The sequence below is a fragment of the Dendrobates tinctorius genome, unplaced genomic scaffold, assembly GCF_039654945.1.
Source record: "Dendrobates tinctorius isolate UK_male_01 unplaced genomic scaffold, ASM3965494v1 ptg000152l, whole genome shotgun sequence".
NCBI lineage: Eukaryota > Metazoa > Chordata > Amphibia > Anura > Dendrobatidae > Dendrobates > Dendrobates tinctorius.
In genome coordinates this window covers 5,778,233-5,788,115 of record NW_027361819.1, presented here as the reverse complement: position 1 = coordinate 5,788,115, position 9,883 = coordinate 5,778,233, and the positions used below count along the sequence as shown (strand labels likewise).

Sequence of the window (9,883 nt, the reverse complement as noted above, 5' to 3'; positions counted from 1 at the left end):
CCTCTCCTCATAGATTGTAAGCTCCTGTGCTCAGTGTCCTCCTCTCCTCATAGATTGTAAGCTCCTGTGCTCAGTGTCATCTCTCCTCATAGATTGTAAGCTCCTGTGCTCAGTGTCCTCTCCTCATAGATTGTAAGCTCCTGTGCTCAGTGTCCTCCTCTCCTCATAGATTGTAAGCTCCTGTGCTCAGTGTCCTCCTCTCCTCATAGATTGTAAGCTCCTGTGCTCAGTGTCCTCCTCTCCTCATAGATTGTAAGCTCCTGTGCTCAGTGTCCTCTCTCCTCATAGATTGTAAGCTCCTGTGCTCAGTGTCCTCCACTCCTCATAGATTGTAAGCTCCTGTGCTCAGTGTCCTCCTCTCCTCATAGATTGTAAGCTCCTGTGCTCAGTGTCCTCCTCTCCTCATAGATTGTAAGCTCCTGTGCTCAGTGTCCTCCTCTTCTCATAGATTGTAAGCTCCTGTGCTCAGTGTCCTCCTCTCCTCATAGATTGTAAGCTCCTGTGCTCAGTGTCCTCCTCTCCTCATAGATTGTAAGCTCCTGTGCTCAGTGTCCTCCTCTTCTCATAGATTGTAAGCTCCTGTGCTCAGTGTCCTCCTTTTCTCATAGATTGTAAGCTCCTGTGCTCAGTGTCCTCCTCTCCTCATAGATTGTAAGCTCCTGTGCTCAGTGTCCTCCTCTCCTCATAGATTGTAAGCTCCTGTGCTCAGTGTCCTCTCTCCTCATAGATTGTAAGCTCCTGTGCTCAGTGTCCTCTCTCCTCATAGATTGTAAGCTCCTGTGCTCAGTGTCCTCCTCTCCTCATAGATTGTAAGCTCCTGTGCTCAGTGTCCTCCTCTCCTCATAGATTGTAAGCTCCTGTGCTCAGTGTCCTCCTCTCCTCATAGATTGTAAGCTCCTGTGCTCAGTGTCATCTCTCCTCATAGATTGTAAGCTCCTGTGCTCAGTGTCCTCCTCTCCTCAGAGATTGTAAGCTCCTGTGCTCAGTGTCCTCTCTCCTCATAGATTGTAAGCTCCTGTGCTCAGTGTCCTCCTCTCCTCATAGATTGTAAGCTCCTGTGCTCAGTGTCCTCCTCTCCTCATAGATTGTAAGCTCCTGTGCTCAGTGTCCTCCTCATAGATTGTAAGCTCCTGTGCTCAGGGTCCTCCTCTCCTCATAGATTGTAAGCTCCTGTGCTCAGGGTCCTCCTCTCCTCATAGATTGTAAGCTCTTGTGCTCAGTGTCTTCCTCTCCTCATAGATTGTAAGCTCCTGTGCTCAGTGTCCTCCTCTCCTCATAGATTGTAAGCTCCTGTGCTCAGTGTCCTCTCCTCATAGATTGTATGCTCCTGTGCTCAGTGTCCTCCTCTCCTCATAGATTGTAAGCTCCTGTGCTCAGTGTCCTCTCCTCATAGATTGTATGCTCCTGTGCTCAGTGTCCTCCTCTTCTCATAGATTGTAAGCTCCTGTGCTCAGTGTCCTCCTCTCCTCATAGATTGTAAGCTCCTGTGCTCAGTGTCCTCCTCTCCTCATAGATTGTAAACTCCTGTGCTCAGTGTCCTCCTCTCCTCATAGATTGTAAGCTCCTGTGCTCAGTGTCCTCCTCTTCTCATAGATTGTAAGCTCCTGTGCTCAGTGTCATCTCTCCTCATAGATTGTAAGCTCCTGTGCTCAGTGTCCTCCTCTCCTCAGAGATTGTAAGCTCCTGTGCTCAGTGTCCTCCTCTCCTCATAGATTGTAAGCTCCTGTGCTCAGAGTCTTCTCTCCTCATAGATTGTAAGCTCCTGTGCTCAGTGTCCTCCTCTCCTCATAGATTGTAAGCTCCTGTGCTCAGTGTCCTCCTCTCCTCATAGATTGTAAGCTCCTGTGCTCAGTGTCCTCTCTCCTCATAGATTGTAAGCTCCTGTGCTCAGGGTCCTCCTCTCCTCATAGATTGTAAGCTCCTGTGCTCAGGGTCCTCCTCTCCTCATAGATTGTAAGCTCTTGTGCTCAGTGTCTTCCTCTCCTCATAGATTGTAAGCTCCTGTGCTCAGTGTCCTCCTCTCCTCATAGATTGTAAGCTCCTGTGCTCAGTGTCCTCCTCTCCTCATAGATTGTAAGCTCCTGTGCTCAGTGTCCTCCTCTCCTCATAGATTGTAAGCTCCTGTGCTCAGTGTCCTCTCTCTTCATAGATTGTAAGCTCCTGTGCTCAGTGTCCTCTCTCCTCATAGATTGTAAGCTCCTGTGCTCAGTGTCCTCCTCTCCTCATAGATTGTAAGCTCCTGTGCTCAGTGTCATCTCTCCTCATAGATTGTAAGCTCCTGTACTCAGTGTCCTCCTCTCCTCATAGATTGTAAGCTCCTGTGCTCAGTGTCCTCCTCTCCTCATAGATTGTAAGCTCCTGTGCTCAGTGTCCTCCTCTCCTCATAGATTGTAAGCTCCTGTGCTCAGTGTCCTCCTCTCCTCATAGATTGTAAGCTCCTGTGCTCAGTGTTCTCTCTCCTCATAGATTGTAAGCTCCTGTGCTCAGTGTCCTCCTCTCCTCATAGATTGTAAGCTCCTGTGCTCAGTGTCCTCTCTCCTCATAGATTGTAAGCTCCTGTGCTCAGTGTCCTCCTCTCCTCATAGATTGTAAGCTCCTGTGCTCAGTGTAATCCTCTCCTCATAGATTGTAAGCTCCTGTGCTCAGGGTCCTCCTCTCCTCATAGATTGTAAGCTCCTGTGCTCAGGGTCCTCCTCTCCTCATAGATTGTAAGCTCCTGTGCTGTGTCCTCTCTCCTCATAGATTGTAAGCTCCTGTGCTCAGTGTCCTCTCTCCTCATAGATTGTAAGCTCCTGTGCTCAGTGTCATCTCTCCTCATAGATTGTAAGCTCCTGTGCTCAGTGTCCTCTCTCCTCATAGATTGTAAGCTCCTGTGCTCAGTGTCCTCCTCTCCTCATAGATTGTAAGCTCTTGTGCTCAGTGTCTTCCTCTCCTCATAGATTGTAAGCTCCTGTGCTCAGTGTCCTCCTCTCCTCATAGATTGTAAGCTCCTGTGCTCAGTGTCCTCCTCTCCTCATAGATTGTAAGCTCCTGTGCTCAGTGTCCTCCTCTCCTCATAGATAGTAAGCTCCTGTGCTCAGTGTCCTCCTCTCCTTATAGATTGTAAGCTCCTGTGCTCAGTGTCCTCCTCTCCTCATAGATTGTAAGCTCCTGTGCTCAGTGTCCTCTCTCTTCATAGATTGTAAGCTCCTGTGCTCAGTGTCCTCCTCTCCTCATAGATTGTAAGCTCCTGTGCTCAGTGTCCTCCTCTCCTCATAGATTGTAAGCTCCTGTTCTCAGTGTCCTCCTCTCCTCATAGATTGTAAGCTCCTGTGCTCAGTGTCCTCCTCTCCTCATAGATTGTAAGCTCCTGTGCTCAGTGTCCTCTCTCCTCATAGATTGTAAGCTCCTTTGCTCAGTGTCCACTGTCCTCATAGATTGTAAGCTCCTGTGCTGTGTCCTCTTCTCCTCATAGATTGTAAGCTCCTGTGCTCAGTGTCCTCCTCTCCTCAGAGATTGTAAGCTCTTGTGCTCAGTGTCCTCTGTCCTCATAGATTGTAAGCTCCTGTGCTCAGTGTCCTCTCCTCATAGATTGTAAGCTCCTGTGCTCAGTGTCCTCCTCTCCTCATAGATTGTAATCTCCTGTGCTCAGTGTCCTCCTCTCCTCATAGATTGTAAGCTCCTGTGCTCAGTGTCCTCTCTCCTCATATTGTAAGCTCCTGTGCTCAGTGTCCTCCTCTCCTCATAGATTGTAAGCTCCTGTGCTCAGTGTCCTATCCTCATAGATTGTAAGCTCCTGTGCTCAGTGTCCTCCTCTCCTCATAGATTGTAAGCTCTTGTGCTCAGTGTCCTCTTCTCATAGATTGTAAGCTCCTGTGCTCAGTGTCCTCCTCTCCTCATAGATTGTAAGCTCCTGTGCTCAGTGTCCTCTCCTCATAGATTGTATGCTCCTGTGCTCAGTGTCCTCCTCTCCTCATAGATTGTAAGCTCCTTTGCTCAGTGTCCTCCTCTCCTCATAGATTGTAAGCTCCTGTGCTCAGTGTCCTCCTCTCCTCATAGATTGTAAGCTCTTGTGCTCAGTGTCCTCCTCTCCTCATAGATTGTAAGCTCCTTTGCTCAGTGTCCTCCTCTCCTCATAGATTGTAAGCTCCTGTGCTCAGTGTCCTCCTCTCCTCATAGATTGTAAGCTCCTGTGCTCAGTGTCCTCCTCTTCTCATAGATTGTAAGCTCCTGTGCTCAGTGTCCACTTCTCCTCATAGATAGTAAGCTCCTGTGCTCAGTGTCCTCCTCTCCTCAGAGATTGTAAGCTCCTGTGCTCAGTGTCCTCCTCTCCTCAGAGATTGTAAGCTCCTGTGCTCAGTGTCCTCCTCTCCTCATAGATTGTAAGCTCTTGTGCTCAGTGTCCTCTCTCCTCATAGATTGTAAGCTCCTTTGCTCAGTGTCCTCCTCTCCTCATAGATTGTAAGCTCCTTTGCTCAGTGTCCTCCTCTTCTCATAGATTGTAAGCTCCTGTGCTCAGTGTCCTCCTCTTCTCATAGATTGTAAGCTCCTGTGCTCAGTGTCCACTTCTCCTCATAGATAGTAAGCTCCTGTGCTCAGTGTCCTCCTCTCCTCAGAGATTGTAAGCTCCTGTGCTCAGTGTCCTCCTCTCCTCAGAGATTGTAAGCTCCTGTGCTCAGTGTCCTCCTCTCCTCATAGATTGTAAGCTCTTGTGCTCAGTGTCCTCTCTCCTCATAGATTGTAAGCTCCTGTGCACAGTGTCCTCCTCTCCTCATAGATTGTAAGCTCCTGTGCTCAGTGTCCTCCTCTCCTCATAGATTGTAAGCTGTTGGGCTCAGTGTCCTATAGAAATTAAACTTACTAGATGAGCACAGGGTTGGCCAGAAGCTCAGTTTATTAGCCAGGAATGTGAGGTACGGGGTCGGTGTTAAGTGTCCGGTGTCTGACGGTTTTGACAATCACCAGAATCGGAAATTGCTGCCATTAATTGTATGGCATTAAATAAGACACCGGAGCAAAATGCCTGCCTGTCATTAGTAGTGCAATTTTCGTTTCGGTTTAGGGGGCAGGGTCTTCTGTCCTGGATGGTCGGACCTCTAACAATCTATTGTTTTACACTGAAGTAGATCATGACCGCTTCAGACTGGAAGTCAGTGTGAACAGAGCCCTTCATGAACTCTCTCCCTATCACCAGATTGCCATAACTTGTGCACCTAATTTTTGTAAAGAAGGGTATGGAGGTTTGTTAGGGGGGATCAAATAATACTTGGTGGGTGGAAGGAAACTTCAAATAAGAAAAAGCAAAAACCTCAGGACTGAAAAACCACCGACCACTACATTTTTAAGAAAAAATTATTCAGGACAAAAGACACAATTGATTAAATGTGTTTAATATATTGATGGTAAATCTTACATCATATAGACAGATTACACCGTGCAAAGACCTTGAAGAAACATCATAAAGCTTAGAAGCGCATATACAATAACAGCGAATTATGGAGGAAGAGCTCCGGCACCACTTACGAGAAGATGTGATTAGTGGAAGGTTAATAGGTGTTTGGTGGTTCAGATTTCCAGCCCCAATATCACCATTCATAGAGCACTGCCAGAAGAACCGGAGGAGCCCAACCTCAGGTCTCAGCTCTTCTGCCGATAGCTCCTCTATAGATAGGATCAGACCATTGGAAGATACTTGAACTTGTCACACAAGTAATAAGGATCCTGAGAACATCTGATCAGTGGTCACCTCAGCGTCAAACGGCCGTCTCAGTTATGCTAGTGACCAAACAATGATAATCCAGGACAAAAGTTCATGAATTCTGAGTCCAGAGGATGGCTTCATCCTGGACTGCGGAGCAGTAATAGTCGCAGTTCTGTAGGATGGTCCTGGGGGGGGGCATTATGTGTCCTCATCACAACCTACTATCAGCGAGACCAATGGAGCCTGAAGGATGCAGGGGCTTAGTCAATCAGGTTCCTGATTACTACACAGGGGCTTTTACTTGTAGCTGATCAGATGGATGTAAATGGCAAAGAAGAGAAGACTTACTATAAGAGGTAAATGCTGATTACACGAGCTGAAAATCGGTTTAGAAAGCTCATTTGCCAATTATCGGTTTCCATAAAGACGCCGCTAATCACCCGACGAACGAGCGAAATGCTCATTTTTGCGGTAACAGGATTGCTCATTATAAGACTCGTTCTCGGCAGCACATCCCATACTAACAGGTGATTAGCTGTCGACAATGATGAGATGGACATAGAGCGATCAGAAACTATCATTCTACATTTTGCAGCGGGCTTGTCTAAGTCAGATTTAACGCAAAGCTTTAATCGGAAAATGTCATGATACCAGTGCTGGGTGACCGGCACTTCTGGGGTTAATGTTTTGATCTCCATGCAGACTCTTATCTGCACACCTGAGGCTATGATTGTGGCCTCTCCCTGGTTCTGGGGAGGCTTCTTATAGCCTCTGGACGCTCCCCTCCCCCGTCAGTTATACTTTCGCCCTTGGCATTGTGTGGTGACCCCTGAGTGTGTTAGTGCTGTATTCTGGTTGCTTGATAATCTGTGTACGACTCGGTCTGTTCTCTGCATATTGCTTTGGATTCTGCTTGGTACCTTCTATGTCTGTTTGGTTTTGATCTCTGCTTGGCCCTGACTATCCGTTCTGTCTCATCCCTGGTACTTTACTGATATCTCTGTGTATGACCTCCGTTTTGCCTGACTCTGAGTATTTCTGTGTAGTGTCCTGCCATCTCTGAAAGCAGGATGCTAAGCCCCGCCCCCTTGCAGTCACATGACCGTAGGTCCTGTGACTGCTTGCTAAACTTCAGCGTCCACAGGTCCTTTGCATCGGTACTTTCCGGCTGTACCTGACCCCGGGCCCCCCTACAGTGCGGGTGAGTCCCTGCTCAGCGGAGGCGGCACGCCGGCGCTGACAGGATCCTGACAGAAAATTACCTATTCTTTAAATCCAGTTTTTCGTGTTAGATGTATTTCTATTCATTTTGACAATTGTTTATTTTTGTATCATGGTCTTTATTAAAATCACAAATTAGTGATCTTGGAATTTTCACACTGGCCACTGGGGATTTAGGACTCCTACTTCATGTCCCTTTCAGGAAAAAGCTTTAGCAAGGCTTCTTATTTACAGACGTGGGATTACAATGACTGATAACACCGCTATACACAGCTGATAGCACAAGATCCACCATTCCCAATAGGTGATGTCACAGGAATATTTGGAATGTGAAAAAAAAAATGAACATGAGAAATGGGTAAAAATGGCACAAAAATATGTCCAACAATTTCTGCTGAATGTAGAAATGCCCTATATGAGGCTGTACAGTACTGCTTAGCCATATAACGAGGTTTAGGAGGAACGTTGCGCTATTGGCAAATAGAGCTCTGCCCTTCCGGAGTCTCACCTTATAGCTATGCAGTACCGTTATACAAGAGGCATTCTGGAGAGCAGAATTTTCTATAATAGTTTGACTCTATGTAAAGAGCCCCCAAGTGCTAGAAGAGCAAAATTCCCCCTGAAGTGACCACATTTTTGAAATTATACCCCTTTGGGAATTTATCTACAGGTGCCGTGACAATTTTGACTCCATGGGAGCTTTCCAGAAACAAGCAGCAATGAATGTTGCCGAATGAAAATCGAAAACTTCTGTTGTAGTGACGAGTACGTTGTAGTGACCAGTAAATTGTGCCCAGCTCATGCACCTGTAAAACAAGCTGTCTCTCATCACTACACAAATGCCAAACACGTGGAAACTACTGCATCCTGTGTTTTAGGCACACTGTGGGGCTCAGAAAGGAGGGGGCATTTGGATTTGGGAGAACAGAATTTACGGAATTTCTTTTGGGGCGGGGCAAGGGTTATTTCACTTTTCCAGAGCCTTTGTGCTACCAGTAATGTGGAAGCCCCCTATATTTCTGTGAACAGATAACTTGCCTGAGTGGGGATCTGCTTTTTTTGTGTATTGAGTTGAAGATTTTATTTGGAACATTTTGGATCACACTTCCCCGGCGCATACAACGGGGTTTCCCTTTTTGTGGGACAAGATGACATTTTCAGCAGTATCATTTTTATTTACATTCGTCTTTTTGATTGCATTTTATTCCACTTTTTGTTCAGCGGTATGATGATAAAGCATTGTTTATTACTTTTTTTTGTTTTTTTTCTATGGTGTTCACTAAAGGGGTTAACTAGTGGAACAGTTTTATAGAGCGGGTCATTCTGGTGGCAATACCAAATGTGTGTACTTTTGTATTATTTATTTATTTTTTCATAATATTTATGGGTACAATATATATTATTATTATTATTATTATTATTTTATTTTGTGATTTATTTTTTTTTTTTAAATGTTTTAACAACTTTTTTCACTTTTTTACTTATTCCCACTATGGGACTTTCACTTTCTGAAGTGTGATCACAGTTATAAGGTACAGCAATGTAGGAGCAGGAGCATTGCTATACCTTATAGTTTGTGAGCCCTGCAGACACAAGTTAGATCATGCACTGCGATCTAACTAACTTGCTAGTGCCTGGTGACCCTGATGTCGTAATGACGACATCAGGTCACCATGGCAACAATCGGGAAGCAATGATTTTTCAGGGTTTCCGATCCAAGGGTACGGGGCTTCCTTCCCAGTGCCTGCTTGCTAAATGCTGCGATTGCAGCATTTTGGGGGTTAAAATGCTGGGAGTGGTGCGGGCACCGCTCCTGGCACTTGAGAGTTGGGTGTCAGCTGTCAGAATCAGTTGACATCCGGCAGTGATCTCCAGGACGTATCCATACTTCCAAGGTCAGTAACTACCAGCCGACCAGGACGTATGGATACGTCTAAGGTCGTGAAGGGATTATGGGGACAATTTTTCTTTTTATAACTATATGCATGTTTGCAGGGCCAAAAATCATTTTTGCAGTTGTGTTTCATTCATTAAAATGTGCATAATTTGCTTTCTATAGCATCTTTCTTGCATTTTCTTTTGCTGATTGCAGAATGAGTTGTCTGAGAAACTGTCAATGAGCCCGTTCTGATGGTCTGACAGGAGAGTTTGCAACACTTTTTTCAGTCTTTTTCGTAGCTAGTTTATGACTATAGATCACATCAGAATTGAATGTGCAGAGAATAAGCCTGTAAAAGAAAAAGATAAAATTGTTAATGAGTTGCAATTTAAAAAGAATGCTTTTTAGCCTTAAATATTTAATAAAACAAACAAAGTCCTCAAAGACAGGACAACCCTTTTGAAGAGAACCTGTCCAAGGTCAAACATGGCAGGTTTGCTCTTTTATCCCGGCTGCTCCAGACTATTCTGATATTTTATTTATTTTACAACTGCCATACAGTTCCAGAGATATGGACTTTATATTTGGTGCTAATTTTTACGGTGTTTACGGCGGGGTCTTGCAGAATTCTCTTGAGGCATATCTTTAGCCTGCTCTGCATAATTTAATTACCTTGTGACCACTGGTAAAGACCATTAAAATTTAGTATTAAATAAAAAGCCCCATACAGTGGGGCAAAAAAGTATTTAGTCAGTCAGCAATAGTGCAAGTTCCACCACTTAAAAAGATGAGAGGCGTCTGTAATTTACATCATAGGTAGACCTCAACTATGGGAGACAAACTGAGAAAAAAAAATCCAGAAAATCACATTGTCTGTTTTTTTTTTCATTTTATTTGCATATTATGGTGGAAAATAAGTATTTGGTCAGAAACAAGCAATCAAGATTTCTGGCTCTCACAGACCTGTAACTTCTTCTTTAAGAGTCTCCTCTTTCCTCCACTCATTACCTGTAGTAATGGCACCTGTTTAAACTTGTTATCAGTATAAAAAGACACCTGTGCACACCCTCAAACAGTCTGACTCCAAACTCCACTATGGTGAA

The 9,883-nt window shown here is 45.2% G+C and overlaps 1 protein-coding gene across 1 annotated transcript in view; it reads right to left on the bottom strand.

Moving 5' to 3' along the window:
• Nucleotides 1–5,348: 5,348 nt before the first annotated feature.
• The window catches only part of LOC141050824 (interferon-induced very large GTPase 1-like), a 57,508-nt gene continuing 52,973 nt past the window's right edge, over nt 5,349–9,883 (bottom strand). Inside the window, exon 4 of the mRNA XM_073547494.1 lies at nt 5,349–9,129. The gene's annotated coding sequence lies outside the window, so the exon portion shown is untranslated. The remainder of the gene's footprint in view (nt 9,130–9,883) is intronic.